This window comes from Chiloscyllium punctatum, chromosome 12 (assembly GCF_047496795.1).
Source record: "Chiloscyllium punctatum isolate Juve2018m chromosome 12, sChiPun1.3, whole genome shotgun sequence".
Classification (NCBI taxonomy): Eukaryota; Metazoa; Chordata; class Chondrichthyes; order Orectolobiformes; family Hemiscylliidae; genus Chiloscyllium; species Chiloscyllium punctatum.
The window spans coordinates 46938621-46964161 of record NC_092750.1 but is presented as its reverse complement, the minus strand read 5'-3'; positions in this window follow the sequence as shown (position 1 = coordinate 46964161).

The window sequence follows — 25541 nt, the reverse complement described above, 5'->3', positions numbered from 1 at the left end:
TTAATGTGGCCTACTTTATTGCAGTGAAAACACTGGAGCTTTTTAACTTCTCTGTCCCCTTGAAGGGTTTCCTTTTGATCCTGTGGTAAGTTATCCTTATGAGCTTCAATGAGATCTGTGTTTCCCTTTCCACATGAAGCTTTCTCTATTCCCCAGTTTCTATCCCTTACAGATTGAAATTGATTCTGGAAGCCAAAATTTGCTTTATGGACCAACTCATAATCATCAGCCATTTCAGCTGCTAATCTTATAGTTTTAACTCTCTGCTCTTCCGCACGAGTTCTCCCTACTTCAGAAAGTGAATCTTTGAACTCCTGTCCAAGTGCTAATTTCTGAAGTTTGAACTCTCTCTTTCTTCCTTTCCACCTTCTCCTTTTCTCTGTCTTCTCTCTATTTCTTTTCTATCTCTTCTTCCTCTCTTTCCTCTTCTCTCTCTTCTGCTTTTAATCATAATTTCTTGTCTTTTGCCTATAACTCAACCTGCTTCATTTTCCATTGAATGTTAGCCATTTCTAAAGATTCTGATGGCATTTCTAGCAAATGTAAATACTGTGCTATTACTGTAGCTCTATTTTCTTTCTTCATGGATGGAGGCAGCTCCAACCCCAGCTTAATCTTTTGTAAAACTCCCAAGGTCACTACTTCACTTTGTCCCCCCCCCCTCCCACCCCAACACCACCACCCCACCCCGGAAAACTCTTAGTGACTGAAAGAGCCATTACTATCCCAAGCATTGTTTAAATCAAAGAAATTCAACAACTGGTACAAAAGACACTAACCTATACCACTCGCTGTCTTCGAGACATCAACACTAATCCCAAATCGGAACTATAGAACAAATCCCGCAAAGAGCCCTTAATCTGTTATGGACCAGGCCAACCTATCCCCACCCCCACACCCAAAAGAATTTCAAGAAGATACTCCCGCTCCTAACTTTGAGAATTGTTTTAAGTAGTTGTAAAGTGGATATTCCATGAGAGATGCAGCTGGTCAAACCACTTAGTTTTAAACAAAACAGAATTTAGTTACAAGATTACCAAATGAAATACAAACAACAGAAAACAGAATACCTAATAACTTAACCTCTCTGAAAACCCAACAGATCACACCAACTTAATGATGCTGTTCCAAATACTTGCGACAATCGTCTTGGGACAAAAGGTAAAATCAAACACAGGTTCTTACAGGATAGATGTCAGAGAGAGAGAGAGTATCAGCCTAGACCCGTTTCTGAGGTTCCAACAGCTTTTTTCACATTACTGCTAAAACCCAAACCAATCCAAGAAAAGCTGAACTGGGAGAACTGGCCACTCCCCTTCACTGTATCCTTTTTTAAACTTGAAAGCCTCTACCTGATGCAGTATCTGTTAGCTATTATCAAACTGGCCCTGAAACCCTGTAATCCTGACTTTTTGGTGCCTGTGTCATTTACAAACACTCTGAAAGAAAAGTCAAGGACAGCATAACCTTGTTAAAGGAGCAGCTTCATCACAAGATGATAAAAAAAAAATTGTCAATGAGTAGGTGGTGATAAGGTGCACTTTGAGAATACATAGACAAAACAATGAAATAGGGAGAAGCTGGCCAGATGGAACTCAAAGTGACATGTGGTAATCCACTTTGGGAGGATTGTTGTGGAAAGATGACATGTTACAAATGGAATGATTTTGTATAGATAAGCAAAGTAACTTTGATGCTTATACACACAATGTTTGAAAGTTAACCGAACAACTTAATAAGTTTTTGATTTAAAAAGCAGCCTTTTTTGGTTTTAGATGCAGTGAAATAGGGTATAAAACCAAATAGATATCTTAGGACTTTGTAAGTCATTGTTTGGTCAGTGCATTGAGTATAGCATATAGTGGCTGTACAGGACATTGATTAGGCCACTGTTGGAATGCTGTGTGCAATTTTTGTCTCCCTGCTATAAGAAGGATGTTGTGAAATTTGACAGAGTTCAGAAATGATTTACAAGGATGTTGCCAAGGTTGAGCTGATTGGGTTGGGCAATTTTCCCTGGAGCTTTGGAGTCTGAGGGGTGACCTTATAGAGATTTATAAAATCATGAGGGTCATGGTTAGGATAAAAGGACATGGTCTTTTCCCTGGGGTGGGAAAGTCCAAAACTAGAGGCTGTAGCTTTAAGGTGAGAGAGGCAAGATTTGAAAGGGCCCTGAGGGGCAACATTTTCATACAGAGGGTGATGTGTGATGGAATGAGCTGCCAGAGGAAGTGGTGGAGGCTGGTACAACTGCAACATTTAAAAGGCATCTGGTTGAGTATATGAATAGAAAGGGTTTACAGGGATATAGGCCAAATGCTGGCAAATGGGGTGAGATTTATTTTAGGATACCTGGTCGGCATGGATGAGTAGGACTGAAGATTCTGTTTCCATGCTGTATATCTCTATGACTCTATTGTCTCAGTTTGAGTATTGTAGTATCTTTTGACATCATAGTTCAGGAAAGATGTAAAGGCTTAGAAAGAGAAAGGAGTTTACCAGCTAGTGATGAGAATGTTCAATGAGGAAAAAGTTTGGAAAGGATGGACTCTTTGGAAAAGAGAAGGGATGAGAGATGACCAATTTGATGACTAAACAATGAGCGTTTAGCTGGCGTTATTAGAGAATAGTTAACAAAGAGGTTAAAAACTGGAGGTCATAAATCAAAAGCCATTGGCAAATGATTTAAAGAAAACTATTCTTTCATTCAGAGTTCATGTGACCTGGAATGGCCTAACTGAAATGTTGGCACAAACTAATTGACATACCACTCACTCTACTTTTATTATCAAGCCAGAGATCATGCCTAGCTTATGGAAGTGTGTGGAAGGAACAGTACAATGTACAACTCAAGATTAGATGCCAACCTATTGAGACTACCACTCAAGATCACTTGCATCCTGAAGAGAGAAAGTAGAATATGATGGAGTGAAGCAATCTCACAAGTAATGAACCAACTTTTAAAAATGCAATCTTGTCATAACCAATCATGAATGGTTGTGGCAATAAGGAACCATGGCTTCCAACAATTCCTAAAGTTGGCAGATCACAGCAGGAGTATGAAAGACATAGCAGAAGAATTCACACCATTTTGAACCAGTAGTGCTAAGTGAATGATTCATCTCAGCCTCCTGAAGTTCTCATCATCACAGATGGCCACATTCAACTAATTCAATTTTCTCCATCATATTTCAAGAATTGATTGCATCCACAGAATATAGTAAAGGCTATGTCCTCAACAACGTCTGGGCTATAGTGTGAAAGAAGTCCTCTAGAACTAGGTCCCAAATTGTTCCACTACATTTTTGGCATCTAATTGATAATGCAGAAAATTGCCTAAAAATACTCTGCCCACAATAAGTTGCACAATACTATCAGGCCAATTAGAGACTTAATTTTAAATATAATGTTGATCTCACTCTCTGTGCACCTTCTCTGCAGCCATAGCATTGTATTCCTTGTTCTGTTCTATTACCCTTATGCACTTTGTATAATATGATCTGCCTGTGCTGCATGAAAACAAAGCATTTCATTATACATAGGTTCATGTGACAACAATAAATCAAATCAAATCAAATTAAAACCCTGAAAGAACAGCTTTACTCTACAGACTGCAACAGTTCAAGAAGCTCTTCACAGCCTTGTCAGGGCAATTAGGTATATGTAGTGAATTCTGGCCTTTGTAGCAATGTCCACTTCCAGTGAATCAATACTCAACCAAGATAAAATTGGCTTGATCAAATGATTAACAATTTTTAGTAGGAATAAACTACACTGGAACAAGTCATTATCTCAAATGAGACATTACTCACTAAGATCTTACTAAAGAGAACATTGGCAAAATACCAAACCACTGAAACACCAAAGGAAAAGAGCTTCGTTGATGTTGGTGTACTGTTAAATTTGAGAATTGTTAAGTGAAAGATGTCCTTCTAGAATGAAAACAGGAAACAAATTCTGGAAAGGCTCAGCAAACCAGGCAGCATTTTTGAAAAAACTGGTAAGTTCAAATTTGCGTGAATTTATCAGTAGAAGGATGCTGCCACAATTTCTCTTTACTTGACAGGGTCTATGAGCCAAATTGGTTCAGGAACAATCATCAGTGCACCTTCACAGGAAACAACTCATGTATTTTTTATATATTAATTCACTCATGGAATGTGGACATCACTGACTGGGCCAGCATTTATTGCCTGTCCCTAGTTGCCCTTGAACTGTCTTGAACTGCTGCAGCCCATGTGGTGTAGGTAGACCCACAAGGAGAATGTTTTGTCCCAGTGTCACTGAAGAAAAGGCAATATATTTCCAAGTCTGAATGGTGAATGGCTTGGAGGGGAACTTTGTGAAGGTGTTCCTGGGTATCTATCTCCTTCTGGGGGTAGTTGTCATGGGTTTCCAAGTTATTTCAAAGGAGCTTTGATGAATTTCTGCAATGCTTCTTACAGGTGATGTATTCTGTTGTTCTTAAGGGTCAGTGGTGGAGGTAGTGAACATTTTGTGGATGTGATGCCAATGAAGCAGTCTGCTTTGCCTGGATGGTGTCAAGTGCTGTTGGAGCTGCACTTATCCAGGCAAGTGGGCAGTATTCCATCACACTCCTGATTTGTGCCTTGCAGAAAGGCTATGGGGAGTCAGGAGGTGAGTTACTTATTGCAGGAATCCTAGCCTCTGACCCGCTCTTGTAACTGCATTACTTATATGGTGAGTTTAGTTTTGTTTCTGGTCAATGGTAATACCCAGAATTTGATAGTGGAAGAATGAGTGATGGTTTGACCATTGAATTTCAAGGAGCAATAGTTAGATTCCCTCTTGATGATGATGGACATTGTCTGGAACTTGTGTGAACTGAATGTTACTCGCCACTTGTCAGTCTAAACCTGGATATGGTTCAGGTCTTGCTGCATTTGGTGCACAGTGTGCCTCAGTATTTCAGTGATCATGAATGCTGCAGTCGTCAGTGAGCATCTCCACTTGTGAGCTTATGATGTAGGAAAAGTCATTATGAAGCAGCTAAAGATGGGTGGACTAAGATCACTCATCTGAGAAACCCTGGAGAGAAAAAAACAAAGAATCTTTTTGACAATCATGACAACAAGGGGTTTCTGCCTTTCAGTGCTCCTGTGGTGCTTGGTAGTACCCCTACCTCAGAGCCACAAGGCCTGATTGAAGTTCCACCTTCCCCAGAAGTATATTACTGAACAGGGTGATTAAAACACCCACCTGAGGAACTCCTGCAGAGATGTCCTAGAACTGAGATGACCAACTTCCAATCGGCCTTTTGCCAGGCGTCACTCCAACCAGTGGAGAGTTTTACCTCTGATGCCTATTGACTCCACCCTTGCTTGGGTTCCTTGATGTCACACTTGGATAAATGCAGCCTTGATAATAGTCATTCTGATCCCATCTCTAGAATTCAGCTCTTTAGTCCAAGTTTGGACAAGACCAATGTAGTTGCACAGAGGAACTGCAAGAACCTTGTCTTTTTGCAGAATAATTGATCAAGGCACATGCTTGAGTCAAGTATTGGTCAAAACAATGAGAGACTAGAATTGTGCAGGATTGTCGCAGCTTGTCTCTTCTGAGCAATTTCAACAGTGTGCTTGCCCTCTTTTGATTCAACAGGATGATTAAAATTCTCCAAAATGTATTATTTCTTAAAATTGCATTCAGCTTCATAGAAACACCAGACAAGGCCAAAGTCAGGAAAGTCAAAGCAGAAGATGAGAGAGATAGAAGTGGCAAGAGAGCTCAGGGTTACATGTGGACATGTCAGAGTACTTGATAGAGTGGTCACTTGTTATATATTTGACCACCCAATGTGGAGTCATAGAATTTTTACAGCATGGGAAGAGTCTCTTCGGCTCATCGTGTCTGCACAGGTTATCAAACATCATTTATCCTGATAGACGTATAGGTGAGACTTCAGGAGCAGTGAGTTATGTTGTAGGAAGTATATAAATTGGTTTCTCACCTGGAATGAATATTTTCAACATTGTACAATGGTGATAGAGTTGAATGGACAGTAAGTACTTCTGGGCTTGCATGACAGGTGAAAGTGAGGCAGTGACAGGACGTGTTGATAATATGGAACTGATGTGGTGACCTTTCCAGACAGTTAATAATTATTGTGGCGTTTGGAGTATTGTCTCTCTGTAGGAGCACCTGATTATCAGAAAAGTGTATCTCCTTGGTACTGACCTGCTTTGATCTTCTCCCAAGCCTGCTTCACACTCTGCCAGTCGTCTCCTGTCATCTCATGCTAAGATGACATTGATCATTTAGCCATCTCTTCTTTGTTACCTTCGAGGTTATATTTTTTCTTTTGTGTGCATGAGTTTTAACCCTTTCCTTTGTTCTGTTTCTATTTAAGTGCTATTCATCTGTAATAACCAGCAAGTTCTGATGAAGATTTTCCAAATTTAAAACCTCAAATCATATGCTTTCTCTATAAATGTGATCTGATAGGTTGAATATTTCCAGTATTGCATCAACAGTTGGGTTGGGATATCTGGTCGGCATGGACAAATTGGATCGAAGGTCTGTTTCCATGCTGTACATCTCTATGACTTTATGACTCTGTGACAGTTTTTGTTTTCTTTTTACAACTTTCCAGCCTCTATGGTCTTTTATTTCCTTGTTTTATAACAGTTTCTTGTGTAATACACTTTTCATTAAGCCAACTCTTACAGTAACACTAATTGCAATAAGCTTAACCTCAAACCGACTGCTTACAGCTCACTGTCCAGAAAGAAAGAAAACTCAATCACTGACATGTGTTCTTTATCTGCTAATTAGTCAGGGTCAACTATATTATCATTCTGTAGACTTCAGTGCCATTTATAATTTTCCCTTACAGGTTCTAACCACTCAATTTACACTGCTCTCAGTGTAGTATAGACAAGTGGGTTGCATAGTTTATAATGATATTTGACATCAAAATGAATCAATAGTATGAAGCATACTTCCGTACTGCCAGCCAGGCAGTGATTTCTTTCTTAGTGATTGGTTGGACTTGACAATTCAGCTGAGAAATTATGGAAAAATAAATTGAAAGCTCAGAGCCGATAAAATTAACTCATAAGAAGTGTATCTGTGAAAAATGTCCAGACAATTGTAATCAGAAACAGAATGGTCACATAAAGAGGAAGGCAACACGCTGTGCTGAATGTTATCAAAAATCAGCTAAGCGATAAGTATGGAGAGTATAGTGAAGGGTTTCTCTCTATGAGCTCAAGTAAGTTACCTCATGCAATTCTCTTCGTTGCTCTGATACACACATTATATAATGCACTTATGTATATACCATGATGGGACTGGTCCTGTGCTATCTTGCACTCACCAGTGACAAAAGTACCCACCGCTACCAAAGCCCCTGGGATTTCCACTGCTAACCCTGTATTTATGCCCCATATAGGCACCAGGTCAATTGCTGTGTTTTCTATTCCATTTTGGGACACTGCTGGCTGGCCAACATTTATTGCCCGTTCCTGTTTGCTCTTAAGAGATAGTGATCTGCCTTCTTGAACCACTGCAGTCCACTTGCAGTAGGTTGACCCACAATGCCTTCAGGGAGGGAATTCCAGAATTTTGACCCAGTGACAGTGAAGGAGAGATGATATATTTCCAAGTCAGGATGGTGAGTGGCTTTGCAGGGAACTTGCAGGTGGTGGTGTTCCCATTTATCATCTGCCCTTGCCTTCTGGATGGAAGCAGTTGTGGGTTTGGAAGATGCTGTCAGAAGATATTTGGTGAATATCCGCAGTGCATCTTGCAGATAGTACTCACTGCTGATATTTGAGCATCGGTGGTGGAGGGAGTAGTGAGAATGTCACTTGCTGCTTATCAGCCCAAGTCCACCTATAAGCCTTGCTACATATTTACTATCCGCACTGACCTCAAACTCTCTGAGGCCAAATGGTCTGTCCTTAGGAAAGGGCTCATGTTCATTATACCTCCCCCACCGCCCCGTGCCCCAGTGCCCCCACCTCAATGAATTCCAGACCTGCCACGACGTGGAGCTCTTCTTTCACTGCCTCTGCATCTTCCTTTTTGACAACAACTCCCAATCTTCCTCTGATGGCCTCTTCTCCCACCTCCAACCTTCCTCCTCCACTTGGCTAACCTCCCGCCGGCCTTGTACCCACCCTAGACTGCTGACGTGACATCAGCCACCTCAATTCCTCCACACTCCCCCCCCCCCCCCCACTCATTCTAACCTCACCCCCTCTGAACGTGCAGCGGTCCACTCTCTCTGCACGAATGCCTGGTTCACCAAATCCACTGACAAAGCCAGGGCGGTGATAATCTGGAGAATGAACCTTTATGTTTCAGAGGCTGATCGCCAGCTCTCCAACACCACATCCTACCTAGCCCTTGCCAATGACCCAACCATGGCCATTCATGCCAAAATCACTGTGCTCTCATTGCCTCCGGTGGTCTCCCCTCCACTGCTTCTAAACTCATAGCCCCCCAGCCCCATACTGCCTGGTTCTATCTGCTCCCCAAGATCCACAAGCCCAACTATCCTGGGGGATGCATCATCGTGGCATACTCCTGCCCACTGCACTCATCTCATCCTACCTTGACTCCATCCTCTCCTCCTTTGTTCAAGCACCTCCCATTGACATCCGCAGCACCAATCATGCCCTCCATTTCTTCAGTAACTTCCTGTTCCCCAGTCCCAAGTGCTTTCTCTTCACTATGGATGTGCAGTTGTTATGCATGTCCATACCCCATGAGAATGACCCCCAGGCCCTCCAGTTCTTCCTCTCCAACAGACCCATCCAGTGCCCCTCCACCAATACCCTCCTCAGTCTTTCTGAACTAGTCCTCACCCTTAACAACTTTCCCTTTAACTCCTCCTATTCCCTCCAAATCCAGGGAGTGACCATGATCATCGGATGTGCCGCAGCTATGCCTGCCTTTTTGTCAGCCTCGTCGAACAGTCCCTCTTTAGTACCTACACAGGTACTGCACCCCAACTCTTCCGCCATTACATCGATGACTGCATCGGTGCAGTGTCCTGCACCTAGGCTGAACTGGAGCAGGTCATCAACTTCTCCCACAACTTCTACCCTGCCCTCAAATTCACTTGGTCAATCTTGGACACCTCCCTCCCCTTTCTTGGCCTCTCCATCTCCATCTCTAGTGACAGTGTCCGACGGACGTTTACTACACACCCACAGACTCCCATAATAACTTGGATTACACCTCCTCCCATCCTGTAAGAACTCCATCTTGTTCTCCCAATTCCTCAGCCTCTGCTGCATCTGCTTGGACGAGGAGACATTTCATTCCCAAGCATCCCAGATGTTCACCTATTTCAAACATCGTCCTTTTCATCCCTCTATCATCCAGACAGTTGTCCACCGCACCATCTCCGTTCCCCATTCCACTGCTCTAAATCTCTCCCCCAAATGTAATAAGAACAGAGTGCCCCTTGTCCTCATCCACCAACCCACCAGTCTCCACATCCAACGCACTTGCACCAACTCCAACTGGACCCACCACTAAGAACATCTTTCCCTCCCCAGCCCTCTCTGTCTTCTGCAAGGATGGTTCACTTTAACAATCCTTGGTTTGTGCCAGTCTCCCCACCAACACTTTCGAACCCCTGGGTACCTTCCCCTGCAACTGGAAAAGATGCAAAACCTGCCAGCACATCACCTCCCTCACCTCCATCTAGGGCCCCAAACAGTCCTTCTATGTGAGACAGAGGTTTATCCGCCTCTCCTCCAACCTAGTTTACTGCATCAGGTGCCCCCGATGTGGTCTTCTCTACATCGGGGAGACCAAATGTAAACTTAGGGAATGGCTCACCGAGCATCACAGCCGGGCCCGCAGGGGCCAACCAGGCCTCTCAATCACTACCCATTTCAATTCCCTTCACAATCCCTTTTCGACATGACCAAGCTTGGCCTCTTTCATTGCCACAACGAATCAAACTGCAAATTGGAGGAACAACATCTCATCTTCCACCTAGGCAGCCTACAGCCTGGAAGACTCAACATTGAGTTCTCCAACTTCAAATAACCTCACTTCCCAGCCCCTTTCCCTTCCTTCCACTCCTCCCGGCCACCAACTGGATTCATTCTTCCAATTGGCCAACCAGGTCATACCCTCTATCTGTTTTCACCTATCCACACTTCAACATCCTGTCCCCCCCCACCCACTTTGTCTGCAGCTCCTCTACACCCACTCCCCAGTCCTGAAGAAGGGTTACACACGAACCGTCGAATTCTCCACCTCCTAATGCAACCTGGCTTGCTGCATTCTTCCAGCCTCCTGCTGTCTACTTTGGATTTCAGCATCCACAGTTTTTTTTGTCTCTAACCAAGCCTAGATATTGTCCAGATTTTGTTGCACTGGAACACAGACTGCTTCAGTATCTGAGGAGTGGTGAATGGTGCAATTGTCAGCGAACTTCTGATCTTATGATGGAGGGAAAGTCATTAATGAGGCAACTAAGATGTTAGGCCAAGGACTCTACTCTGATGAACTCCTGAAGAGATGTCCTCCAACAACCACATCATTCACAGTAGCTGTATGGGAGGAATTGCCCCAGAAAGGCAAATTTGTACAACTGGCTTGCTCAGCACCAGTGGCCAGGTGATAGGGCAAGCAAGGGACCTTGACCTTACTCCAGGTGGCTTTCTTCACAAGGAGATAGTCAGAGCAGTGACAGTTCACAGGCCCTTCAGGAATCGCCTCACTTCTAGCTCCAGCATACCTGCAATCCCAATCCCTATGAAAGAATGCTGAAGAGAGTGAGTCTGCACCTAGGAATGATGCTGTCAGTATATCTGGGCTTTCTGGCCACAACTATCCCCAGAGTTATCCAGCCAAAGCTCCCAAACCACGCTACATGGCATGTTTTGTAAACCCTAGTACTGCACTGAAGTAGAAGGGTAAAAGGAAAAGGAAACCTTCTGAAGGCACAGAGCTGGCATGTGGGAAGCTTCTCTTTCATTAGCACATTTGTAACTAAATATCCATTTTTTTATCAGGTGGCACGGTGGCACAGTGGTTAGCACTGTTGCCTCACAGCGCCAGAGACCTGGGTTCAATTCCCGCCTCAGGCAACTGTCTGTGTGGAGTTTGCACATTCTCCCCGTGTCTGCGTGGGTTTCCTCCGGGTGCTCCGGTTTCCTCCCACAGTCCAAAGATGTGCAGGTCAGGTGAATTGGCCATGCTAAATTGCCCGTAGTGTTAGGTAAGGGGTAAATGTAGGGGAATGGGTATGGGTGGGTTGCGCTTCGGCGGGTCGGTGTGGACTTGTTGGGCTAAAGGGCCTGTTTCCATGCTGTAATCCAATCTAAATCATCAGCTCCTTCAGCAAATGCCATTTTAGCTGCAGCTACCAGAGTAAATATAGAGAGGTTAGCTAATCTGAGCACAACATGTTGTTCTAATACTGTCTGAGTGATGCTGATCACTTCTGTAGCACAAGCTTTGCCATAATTGAATGAGGAAGCATCAAATGTTGTGAATGGTTTCATCTCTTTGTGACCTTAACTTTTTATTAAACAACAGAGAAAGCATAAAGAGATCAAACCAATAAGCTGCACGTTTAGTTAGGATTATACAGGGGGTGCAGCATCAAAACATTGACATGACTCAGTTGGATTGAACAAGGTTCACAAAGAATCCCTGTCTGCACTACTTCGGCTGGCACTGCTGCACTGTAGGATGCTGAAAGGACCTGTTCCTTCTGAAGACCTTCCTCATTGCAATGCTGCAGCTTTCAAAGATCCATCAAGTAGACCTGATATGACATCCAGTTATCTGGAAGAAAGAAACCAAAGATTAAGCAGCATCTTCTGTCAGTACTATTCTGTGATGATCTGCATGGAGACGTGATATGGAGGAGTCATTTTATTGGTCTCGTTGGCCCAATGGAAGAAGGTCTTGCATCACAGACTCATGGGATATCATGATGTGTTCTGACTGCCACCTCTAAACAGAGTATAGCACCACAACCCCTCTCCCATCTGCAAGACATTCCATGGAAGATGAGCAACTGTAGCTCTCTTGTTTCTTCACTACATCCTGAGGGCTCCTCTGATTGGATACGCTATATTATGGATATTGTTATGTGGCGGCCTCTGACAAAGAGACTAATGAGATGCCGCTACCTGGAACTTGAACATCATTGACCTGATTCAGGTGTCTGTTGTACATGCCTTTTGGCGCAGGTACATCAGGAGATTGTATGTGTATTATAATAAAGAAAACCTGTCTCCCCCGACCCCTCCCAGCTTGGATATGGGGAACAGTTCTACACTGTTCCCACATTAAGGGAATAGTCACAGACAATGATTTCACAAACTCCTATCCCACCACCACCCCCCTCCCTGCATTCCCCTTGCCATCCCATGCTCTATCATCTCCCACCCTCATATATTGAGTTGCCCCTCTTCACAAACATTGTCCTCCTTGCATTCCAAAGTGTTCCCTCCAATCCCCACAACTGACTTCTCCAATGTTCCTCCCACATCAGTAACTCTTGATAATTCCCTTGACTTTCAGTGAACTGTCAACCTGGACTGACTGTGGCTTAGCCCCTGACTGACTTGGAAAGGCAGCCCCGATTGATCTCTGTGCAGCTCCTTCACTGGGTTAATGCTAATACTTTGTCTGATTGCAGGACTAGCCATGACTCAGACTCCCTGACTCTGATTGGCCTGAGCACCTGGTAACTGTGTCTGAACACATGGACTCACATCAGACAAAACCCTGTGTTGGTAGAGTGGATGAAGACAGTCTCCCTTGACTTGACTAGGGACTACTCTCCCTCAAATTTAAGGCATGTGTATTTCATTGCAGCACATGCAATGTGTTTGCCACATAGGCTCCTGGCACATGCTGCACATACCATACAGTAACATGTCCACTATCTTGACTGTTCAATGCCAGCAGCTTTCAAAGATCTATCAAGTAGATTTGATATGTCCTCCAATTATCTGGAACAAAGAAACCAAGGATTAAGCAGCATCTCCTGTCTGTACTGGCTGGCTTTCCAGAGTGCAGGGCTGAAAGGCCCAACAAGACAGAAGGACTGAGAGCCTGCAAGTTCTGATTGAAGTGGAAATGCTCCAAAAGGTAGGGTAAGGCAACATAGACCATCCAAATATATGCAAATTGAATGAGCCCAAAGAAAACAAGTTAAAATCCCTGAAGCAGTACCTGTTATAACACATGCAAAGGTGCCTGTTCCTGTTTGCAAAGAGACCTGGCAGCAGCATTGCAATGTAAGTGATGGTGAGCTCTAAAATGCAGTAAGGCAATGCTGGCCTGTGTTATAAGCTAGTTTGCATATGCCATGATGTTGGTCCTTTGCCAATGTTGATTCCTGTGGGGGGATGGAGGGTGCAGTTGGATGTTGGCCATGAAATATGCTCTGAGGTGTTGTGGAATGCTAACCAAGATGGATGCCTGGAGAGGACACTAACAAACTGCAACAGCCAGATTCCCATTCTGACTGTTAAGATAGGAACTGGAGCAATGCAATTTCTCACCACTTTTTTGGGAGAGTAGCAGTCTGCTTTTAAATGAGGTGAGATTATTAGCTAATTATTAGTTAAATTGTTAATGCAAGAAAATAGGGCTGATTCTGCTTATTAGCAATCTTCTCAACTAGGTTATGATACCTAAAGGGGAAACTTATACTTTCTTTCCTCTCAATGTCAAGAATCTAATTTTACTGTATTTCTGAAAATTTTCATCATTGTTCAGATGTTAGTATTCCATTCTGGAGAAGATGGTGAGCACCTTCTCAAGTCACATCTACAGTTTTAACTCTTTCAGGCCATCACTATGATCCAGTGAATTGTGGGCTGAATCTTACATTTATTTTAACTAAGTGTTAGATGTATCAAGTTTTTTCAGAGGGATTCTTGTATGAGGCCTCGTGAAATTTCTCACGATATCTGACTAAATACCCCTCACTAACTACCTCCGTTACCCCCGTTGCAACCCAACATTTGCTACTCATCAACTGCTGAAAGACCAGCATCCCTCGTGCTTGCATCATATTTAAAAGAACCATAGTGCACCCAGTCAAAAATTAGCATTTTTAAGCTGCCCTGCTCAGTAAAGGTCAGAGCCAGAAGATGCTGGAGAAAGGAGAGATAGTACCACAATTCTCCAAGAGGACCTTGGAGGTCCTGGTCAAAAGAGTAGTGCAAATAGGAGAGTCCTCTTCCCAAAGTACTGGTAGAGGAGGCTAAGAAGTCTCGATGATCCAGAGGAATGGCCATGAGTACTGTAAGAAAGTGCTGCACTCTGCCACAGTGAGCAGCACACTTTACCCTCTACTGCTCACACTCACTTTATCTCTGCAAAGGCTATTTACTTCGCTCACTCGGTCGGGCAACTCTCCTCCCCTCACACACCATACCCCAGCCTCCTGCATCACTAACCCTGCATGGCCTCTCCGCTGCCTGCTCCCTTTCCACCCAATGCAAGAACATCAACAGCTGTGCCAGCCACTTTCACCGTACTCAATTCCTCCCTTTGTCACATTACAAGAGAAGGCAGCCAGATGGATGGTGGGTTGGCAAGAATTTTCAGCCCCTATGAGGAGAAGATGCTGGCCCCCAGAGGAGATGATGAGGACCATTCTGGCAGGAATGCTGAGATATCCACGTTCCACCAACTGAGTAAGTACCACATTGCGTTCCACTGCAACTTAACCCCACTTTCAGTCTCATTCATACACACTGCAACACCTTCACTCTCTTGTGTTTTGCAGCCATTTTCTTTCCCATTATGCACTTTCAATTTCCAACAGCGTGGAAGGTGACAGTGAGCATCCCTTGGCCAGTGGTTTGCAGCCTCTGCTTCTACATGTCAGTGAGACCCCGAACATTCAGATCTCATTCCTGATAGCACTTTCTGTGAACCATTTCGGCCTCACACCTCCCCAGGTCTCCACCCAACCCATGCACAGGTCCAGCCCTTGGCCATAAGGTGACCATGCCAGCTCTGATCATGTAGTGTGTCCTAACCTTTTGAAGCCAGGATCCTCCTGCGTGTGCATGAACTCCTGTCCTGCATGATCCCCTTCCCATATCACCCCCTTCAGATATTATTGCATCACCTTCATAATTGTCATACCCCTTGCCTCCAAGTTTGCAGGTTCCAATCCTGAATTCTAGATCTTGCTTCCTACACGGTACCCAACCCCCACCCCTTGGCTCCCCAATCCCACTTACTTTCTGTGGATGGACCCAACAGACTGACTGCGACCCACCTCATTCAGTGACCTAACCAGATGACCACAAGTAAGAGCTTCCCACTGACTGGTGGCTGTACTGCAATCTCAATGCATTCACTCTATCCCCAGACTGGTCTCTCTCTGTAGCACAGGACTGATCCTGACATGCTCCCCAGACTGCAGAGGTATGAGCCACCTGACCACAATCACCCCAACCAAACCTCTGACCATAGCCAATCCCCTGGATTGATACGGGAGGTTGTCCTTGACTCTCTACGCCAGGAACCCCTGACTAATAGTGACTCTATAGACTTCACTGAGGACATTCTTCAAGACTTTGTGTCATGCCTGCCAGTACAAGCTGCAGACTCATGGTGTAGATGTGAATTTGAGGTAGCACATTTCTGTACAGCAAGATGTCTCCCCTCTTGACTGAGGGCTGCTCCCCAGCAAGGTAGGCTGTATAATTGTGTGACTGCACAAAACAACACAGCAAGGCATGATAGGAATACTGGGGGCATGCAGGTAGGTGCTTAGTGAGTGAGCACTAAGAGAGCTAGAGAGCAGCTCTGAGATGCAACTTGGTCCAATGCTTTAGTTTGGTGCCTGTCTGAGTAGCTAGCATTGCAGCCTTTCAATGCTAGTTGCCTGCACACTGTACAATGCTGGTGTGTCCTTTGTAGGCAGTCTATTGGAGAGGTGCCTGGATGGTCATGAGGAATTGCCAATTGTCAGATTCTAATGCCTGTGGATCAAGGTTGCATGCTGCTGGTGCCTGTGGCTCATTCCCTGAGATGCTGTTTGGTGCTGAGCCGTCTGTGGCAAGATGAAGTCGCCACGTTACCACTCAAACTCCCATGTCACGACTTCTGGACATCTAGTTTCATTGGAGTGTTGAGTAAAATAGGAAACTGAATATTAAATAGAAAGTCAGGCCATTGATACAGCATCTTGACAAACTGGAATCTCAGTGCCTAGCCAGAAACCCACCTCATTGCTCAGCAAAAGATGGAGTGAGGTACACCCAATGTCAAGATTGACATCACCGGACTTCTCTTCTGATTCTGCCATGAATCTCACCATAGTTCATGTCACCCAGACCCTTACAAGATTCCACCCAAAGTAACGAATAAGTTGAACACTAACATTGCCATTTCATTCACTAATCAAATACAAACTGAGTATTTAAGCAAGCTGTTAAGATGCTTTGAGATACATGCCTATCGTGCAGCTATCTATGTTGTTTACCTATTCATCTAAACAGGTGAAGGATACAGGTGAAGATGAGAGTTCTCTAGCTATGTGTATCCCAAAATCTTCTTCAGGACCTAATTTGAACACAGATCTGAGTGGAACAATTGCTGCAGATGAGACTTGTCCAGAAAACATTGGAAAAATAACACAGAAGCTGTTTTCAACACAGATTCCAGCATCTGCAGTAATTTTTTCCTAAAAGTATTTTTCTTTGCCTTTGGTGGACCCACAACCAAAGTTCAGTTGAACTCAATCTTGAACTCCTTCAGTGAATCACTGAACACATGACTCTATAAGCTAGTGTGAGAGCAAGGATACTACATGGAAGCCAATTGCCACTTGTGAGTTTGTGACCTCAAAGTTTGCAACTTGGGGCTGACTGGGAAGTCCTGCTGTGAATGAATATCAGAATCCAATCCCAGCACTATGTTGTTGGCCAGTGATCGGTGATTGCTGACAAACAGGAAAACTTCTGGAATTACTGGAGTTTGTAGCTGTAACCTAACACTGAAGTGAGTAACAAAAGAATCATGCAATTAAATCCAAATCATGGTGAACCTTTTTTATTTTATTATAAAACACTGGCATCACACTTTTTGACATATTTTGATTTTTATTGTCCTTATTAATCTGGTAAATACATATTTCCCACATATTATCTAATTACGATTCAATTTGCTTTTGATCTTTTTACATCCTCCTTACAGCTTAGTTTCACAAAAAGAAAGAATTGTAGATACTGGAAGTATGAAATAAGAAGAGAAATTGCTGGAGAACCTCAGGTCTGACAGCATTTGTGGATACAGCATTTGACAGCATCTGAACTCAAGTTCTGAAGAAGTGTCACTGGATCCAGAACATTGACTCTGCTTTGATGCTGCCAGACCTGCTGAGGTTCTCCAGCATTTTCTATCTCTGTTTCAGACCCAGCTTTGCATTTTCACCTACTTGACCATATTATACAGTCCTTTTAGCTAAATCATTAATGTAGTTTGTAAATAAATTAGGCACAAGACTAACTCTACCAATACTCCACTGGTTATAACTTGTCATCTAAGGATGACTTACTTGCTCTTAGTCTCTACTTTCTGACTGTCAACTAATCTTCAGTCCATTCTAACACAGTAACTCAATTCCTTTTGGCCCTGATCTTGTGTAATGGTCTCTTGTATTTAAAAATCCAAATACACTACATCTATCAGATTCCCTGGACAGATTTATTAAACCTGATTCTCCTTTCATAAATCCACAGAGAACCATATTGTATCTGAGCTCTCCTAACTAATATGTTAATCAGTCTATCAGTCTGGAAATTGGAACAGCAAATATGAAGGCAGGTACAAATTTATGGCAACCAATCACAGTGCTGTTTTTTTTAATAGATGCTGTTTTGTTTGGTTCATGTCTGAGTGTAAAGCACATGAGGAGGAAATTTAATCCCACAAATCCATGTTGGTTGCGACATGTCAGAACTTACAGTATGCAAAATTTAAATTCTACACACAGTGCTGGTTTCTGATTTTAACAGAGTGGGGGGAGGTGGGTATTGTGGGATGGGGATAGGCACTCTCAGGGGACAAGTGGGTCAGTTCAGTTTCCTGGACCTTGGAAAACCCAACAGGCAAAAGGAGGTAAGAAAGACTGGATCTATAAGGTAAGGACATTTTCAGCATAGTTTACAGGCCAGGAGGCTATTAATGTCTGGAATATCTAGGAAAACTTTACTTCCCTGCCCTACTGGGATTCTAGCAATTGCTTTTGGAAGACACATATAATGCTGACCCACAGTGGATATTTAGAACAGATGAACTTCATGATCTGAAAGGTAGCATACTGAGGATCACAGTGGAACACTTATTGTACTATTGATGAGTCCTTCATTTGTCTGGCCCAAGAGCTCATCAAAAACAGGCAAGGGTGTCATCAGTACTTACAAATCAGAGTCCTACAACATTAGTAGTAGCCCAATGCAATTTTCAAGTACAAATGACTGGTGTATGTAATTCACATATATTGTCCATTGTTACCAATGCTGGATAGCCTAACAAAGCAGCTTACCTTGGAAAAATATAAGCTAAAAATATAAATGTTTTTATATGGTCAGGAAGAGAATTGATGTACTTCCTGGTTCTGCAGAAATGGACCTTCATGATGACAAACTCTCCAAAGCTTTGCTCCAGGAACACCCTCCCTTTAACTTAACTGGATTGGTTAGGCTACATGGCAGGGTGGCTGTATCGTAGTTCTTTTTGATTGGTGGTTTCTATGAAATGTCTCCACAGCTCACCAGTAAAATCATGGTGAAACCAGACCATGAAAATTAGGCAAGTCTTTCATAAGTAATATTCATTGTAGACTTGTCTACTGGTTGCTGAAACCAAAGAATTAATCACCCTGGTATTGCATATGAATAGTCAAAGAAAATGGCTACTCTCTTACCTGTGCAGTGTCTTCACAGGGTTAATTCTCTGAAAGTAATCATGGCCTCCCTAAGAGTGTTAGCATGATTGGGGTCTAAAAATTATTGTTTTTTTAGAGCAGGGGTATAATGCAACCTGTTATGGACCAGACCAGACCTCCTCAAGATATTTTAAGAGGGTAGCCTAGCTTTTTCTTATTTGAAAGGCAAATGTGAAGTGCGTGTATCAGATGTGATGCAACAGGTCAAACTACTCAATATTGAGTAAAACACAATTTATTTAAACATGATAGTTAAAACACCAACAAAAGAAAGAGGATTTAGAATAACTTACCTATTGGAAAACTTAACCGATTAATAGATGCAGTACCCATTAATACAGTAACATCCCATAAGCACAGCCCTTGGCAAAAAGATAAAGTCAGACACAGATTCTTACATGCAATTCTCCAATCCAGGAGGAAACAACATCAAGAGAGATTTCATAGAAAGTAGTAGATAGGAATAATTTACTGCAGCTTCAACTCTTTCGGGACTCCAAATAGCTTCTGACTGCGACGACTAAACAAAAACTAGTAAGCCAGGTCTGTGAGAGCTGGCCAATCCTCTTCCTTTGTTATATATGTCCTATCCCCCCTAGTCCAGGAACTCCCCACATACATTTGAGGCACCACCCACGCACTCCACCTCCTCCAAGACTTCTGTTTCCCCGGCCCCCAACGCCTCATCTTCACCATGGATATCCAATCCCTCTACACCTCCATCTGCCATGACCAGGGCCACCAAGCCCTCCATTTCTTCCTCCCCTGACATCCCCATCAGTACCCTTCCACCGACACTCTCATTCGTTTGGCTGAACTGGTCCTCACCCTGAACAATTCCTCCTTCGAATCCTTCCACTTCCTCCAGACCAAAGGGGTAGCCATGGGCACACGTATGGGCCCCAGCTATGCCTGTCTCTTTGTTGGCTATGTAGAACAGTTGATCTTCCATAATTACACCGGCATCGCTACATTGATGACTGCATTGGCGCCACCTCGTGCTCCCGCGAGGAGGTTGAGCAATTCATCAACTTCATCAACACATTCCACCCTGACCTTAAATTTACCTGGACCATCTCTGACACCTCCCTCCCCTTCCTGGACCCCCCCATTTCCATTAATGACGACCGACTTGACACTGACATTTTTTACAAACCCACCAATTCCCACAGCTACCTGGATTACACCTCTTCCCACCCTACCTCTTGCAAAAATGCCATTCCGTATTCCCAATTCCTCCGCCTCCGCTGTATCTGCTCCCAGGAGGACCAGTTCCACCACAGAACACACCAGATGGCCTCCTTCTTTAAAGACTGCAATTTCCCTTCCCACATGGTTAAAGATCCCGCACCTCTGCTCTCAGACCTCACCCCTCCAACCGTAATAAGGAAGAACGCCTCTGGTGCTCACCTTCCACCCTACCAACCTTCACATAAACCAAATCATCCGCCGACATTTCTGCCACCTCCAAAAACACCCCACCACCAGGGATATATTTCCCTCCCCACTCCTTTCCGCCTTCCGTAAAGACAGTTCCCTCCGTGACTACCTGGTCAGGTCCACGCCCCCAAACAACCCACCCTCCCATCCTGGCACCTTCCCCTGCCACCGCAGGAACAGTAAAACCTGCGCCCACACCTCCTCCCTCACCTCTATCCAAGGCCCTAAAGGAGCCTTCCACATCCATCAAAGTTTTACCTGCACATCCACTAATATCATTTATTGTATCCGTTGCTCCTGATGCGGTCTCCTCTACATTGGGGAGGCTGGGCACCTCCTAGCACAGCACTTTAGGGAACATCTCCGGGACACCCGCACCAATCAACCACACCACCCCGTGGCCCAACATTTCAACTACTCCTCCCACTCTGCCGAGGACATGGAGGTTCTGGGCCTCCTTCACCGCTGCTCCCTCACCACCAGACGCCTGGAGGAAGAACGCCTCATCTTCTGCCTCGGAACACTTCAACCCCAGGGCATCAATGTGGACTCCAACAGTTTCCTCATTTCCCCTTCCCCACCTCACCCTACTTCCAAACTTCCAGCTCAGCACTGTCCCCATGACTTGTCCGGACTTGTCCTACCTGCCTATCTCCTTTTCCACCTATACACTCCACCCTCTCCTCCCTGACCTATCACCTTAATCCCCTCCCCCACTCACCTATTGTACTCTATGCTGCTCTCTCCCCACCCCCACCCTCCTCTAGCTTATCTCTGCATGCTTCAGGCTCTCTGCCTTTATTCCTGATGAAGGGCTTTTGCCCGAAACGTCGATTTCGAGGCTCCTTGGATGCTGCCTGAACTGCTGTGCTCTTCCAGCACCACTAATCCAGAATCTGGTTTCCAGCATCTGCAGTCATTGTTTTAACCTTATATATGTCTTAAACAAACCTAAAGGCCTCTTAAAATTTTTGACTTAGGCAGTGTCTTGAAGCCACTTTTGCACCTCTGTCTTTACAATCTTGCTACAAAAAAAAACCCAGGACAAAGTAATCTTTTTAATATGACAGCATCATCACAAACCTTAACATAACCATTTCGAGCAATTTTGGTTTTCATATTTTAAGAAAGCTAAAGCTCATAGAAGGCAGTTCAGTGAAGATTCCCGAGATTGGTCCCTGAGAGAAATGAAGTGTCCGAACATGAGAAGCTGAATAAACAGTGCTTATACTCTCTGGTGAACAAATCAATGAATGGTGACTTTATTGAAATCTTCAAGATTCTGAAGGGTAGATACCAATTATTTAGGACAAGAGGGATTTTTTTACTCACAACATTGTGAATATTTGGAATTCTGTATCCTGGATGGTTGTGTATGCACCATCATTGTACATTTTTAAGACTAGAATTGATCAATTTGGGCTTCTCATGGAATCAAAGGATATGGGGGAAGGTCTGGAAATTGGTGTTGAAGCTTAAGGTGACAGATATTTACATTGGCAGTAAGATCCTGCGCCTATTTCTTCTCTCATGTTTTGAGTTTAAAGGAGGTATGGTTGCTAGCCAGCAATAAATCCACTCTTCAAAATTGAGAATTTCCATTTGAATGTGGACAAATACTTTTGGCTACAATTATATGAAGTTATCCACTTTATTAGGAAGAATAGACAACCAAAATATTATTTAAAGAGAGAGAGAGAGAGAGAGAGAGAGCATAGAATGCAATAGTATAGAGGGATCTGGGAGCCCTCACAAATGGAACACAAAAAGCTCAAATAAAAATACAATAGTTAGGAAGGCAAATGGAATGTTGATCTTTACTACAAGTCGAATAAAGCAGAAAAGTGATGAAATTTTGCTACAGATCTACAGGGTGTTGGTGAAACCACAGCATATAAAATGATCATGGCTGATCCTCTGTCTCAATGCTATATTCCTGCTTTCATCCAATAATCCATGATGCCTTTAAAAGCTAGAACTGGATCTCTGAAATGCCTTCTCAGGGCCGAATTCTGGTATCTGGAATATTAGCTGAATTTGCCATGGTACCATTTATGAGCAGATGTATAGATAGTATCTTTTCGTAGAGATCTTACAGATTTCTTCTGACAGCAAGATGTTTTTATTTCTTCGGCTGGCAGTTGGCTGTCTCTCAATTTTCAAATCTTTTAGCCCCATGATAACATTTTCATTTCTTTACAGTTGGATTGGTTCGGGGTAGTCAAAACCAACATATTTGGATTTAATTGGTACTTTATCTCCAAGTATCATTTTAAATTAATTGGATGAATTTAAATTGTTAGGAGAAAGTGAGGACTGCAGATGCTGGAGATCAGAGCTGAAAATGTGTTGCTGGAAAAGCGCAGCAGGTCAGGCAGCATCCAAGGAGCAGGAGAATCGACGTTTCGGGGATTCCTGAAGAAGGACTTATGCCTGAAACTTCAATTCTCCTGCTCCTTGGATGCTGCCTGACCTGCTGCGCTTTTCCAGCAACACATTTTCAGCCCCAATGCTCTTAACACCTGTATTACAAATATCCACTTAGTATGAAGCATAACAAATGAATACTGTACCCTGCAGTCAGCTCCCACCACCAACACCACACCTGTGCCCTAACAAGTTCCTCTGCCACTCATTCACCCATTACACATCTGTCAGATGGATATTGGCATGTACAGACATTCATAACGCAACAAATGAAAGGACAAAATGGCCCTTAGGATGTAATAGCAATCAAGATTCAGACATGGTGCAAGTCATTTCATTTCCATTGAAATTATTACAACAACTTAAAACATAACATTTTGTCACACACCCAGACGTTTTTCACTTTCCTCCTAATTCTCCATGCTAGCTCCTGGTGTTGCTTCAGTAGCTGAGGAGGCAAATCTTTCAGATCCTTGCTCTAACTGCCAAGATACTCTTGGCTTATGTTCTGTTTTGAATTTGGTACAGATTTCTAAATGTTTTTCCTGTGTCTATACAGTGGCAAATTTGACCATTGAAGTACATGGCAACCTGTAAGTTTTTGGCTGGGGGTGAGAGCAATAGGTGAAAGTGGCATCACTTCAGTGTTCAGCACTGCTTTGCTACACATCATTGACAGGCAGAGTTGCACGGGAAAAGCTGTTGAAAAGTGTCAAAATTTAATGCGGGTCTCATGTATTGACCGTCAGTCCTGAATCCCTTCTCTTTGGAATACTCAATGCAGTTACCAGGTAGTCGGGTATTTACTAGGACAGTTTGGGGCAGCTCTCTTGTTTAAGCTCTAAGCAGGATGGCAATTCCACTCACAGTGTTAGTAGTGCCACCTGGTATTACAAATGAACCTGCAGGAGGGATGAGCCATGGATCCTCAGGCAGAGTCAAGTGTGGACAGGACCTTTAGATTAGATTGCCTACAATGTGAAAACAGGCCCTTTGGCCCAACCAGTCCATAATGACCCTCTGTGGAGTAATCCATCCAGACCTATTTCCCTCTGACTAATGCACCTAACACTATGGGCAATTTAGCATGGCCAATTCACCTGACCTGCACATCTTTGGACTGTGGGAGGAAACCAGAGCACCTGGAGGAAACCCACGCAGACACAGGGAGAGTGTGCAAACTCCACACAGACAGTTGCCTGAGGCTGGAATTGAACCTGGGACCCTGGTGTTGTGAGGCAGCAGTGCTAATCACTGAGCCATCGTGTCACCCAGATGGGGATTGCTCCTGAGGTAAGTGAAGTTAATGCTGGGTACTTGTTTAGGAACAGGGAAACTGTAAATGAAGGGTCCTACTGATTGGCCTTCCTGAATGGTGAGAACTCAGATGTCATTGGTTGAGGATCTTAACAGGTAATGTGGCTAATTGGGGACCTACATTTTCCTCTGGCTAGAAAGGTTGCATTACTCACATTTGTCACATAGTGAATGCATCAGCCAAAAGATTCTGCACAACCTGCATGATAACACTTCAGAAATTTCTTCAAATAACATGGATACAGCTTCTCTCACAATAACATCTCATCCTTCAATTTCCTACACCACTAATCTACCAGGGATTGGTTATATCCATTCCACTAACACCTCCCCACCCCAACCTCCATTGCTGTCGAAAAACATTTAGAAATCTGTACCAAATTCAAAACAGAACATAAGCCAAGAGTATCTTGGCAGTTAGAGCAAGGATCTGAAAGATTTGCCTCCTCAGCTACTGAAGCAACACAGGAGCTAGCATGGAGAATATTGGCATAACATACCAATACCTCACCAAGGTGATGATGGTCTTCTAGCAATAGCTCCCTGCCTTTTGCATCTGTGTCTAATTGCATAGAGCTTGGATAGAATTTTCTCCCTTGCCCAACTTAGTACTGATGTGAGTTCTCCACCTTTTTCCAAGCCACCATTATCAGTGCATATGAAGTATGAATTACCAGAGAAAATCCAATTGATTTTCTGTTTGCACACACTGAAGTATGAGTACTTGACTGATTGGATATCTGTGGGCTCTGTGATGGTGTTGAGAAGTCCTCTGAGGAATTGGTCTCAGGGATTTCCTGCAACCCCCACTCTACATGCAAGGGCCGTGAAAGGACAAAGCAAACAAAGGGCCATGATTTAATCTTGGCAAAGTCACAGTCTTGACAAATCATCACATTCTTTCGCACATGGCTCAGTTAATGAGGAAATCAAATCAGCATAAGTATGTCAGAGAAATTTGTGAGTCTGTCACCAAATTTCTATGATTTCCATTTCACTCCATGTCTAACTGATATGTGAATGCATCTCCAGTTTGTCCACTGGTTCTAAGAGTGACATTATTAGTAGCAGTCGAACTCCAGTCCTGTCCTTTCCTGTTGTATTTTACTCTCTCTTCTTTCAAAAGGCATGTAAACAGAACTTTGAGTAGGGGAAATTGCTGTATTCACATGATAAATGCAGTGCATTTGGTGAGATTGACCACATAATACGTGAACTCATCTCTACCTACCTTGACACTGTCCTATCCCCCCTAGTCCAGGAACTCCCCACATACATTTGAGACACCACCCACGCACTCCACCTCCTCCAAAACTTCAATTTCCCCGACCCCCAATGCCTCATCTTCACCATGGATATCCAATCCCTCTACACCTCCATCCGCCATGACCAGGTCCTCCAAGCCCTCCGTTTTTTCCTCTCCCGA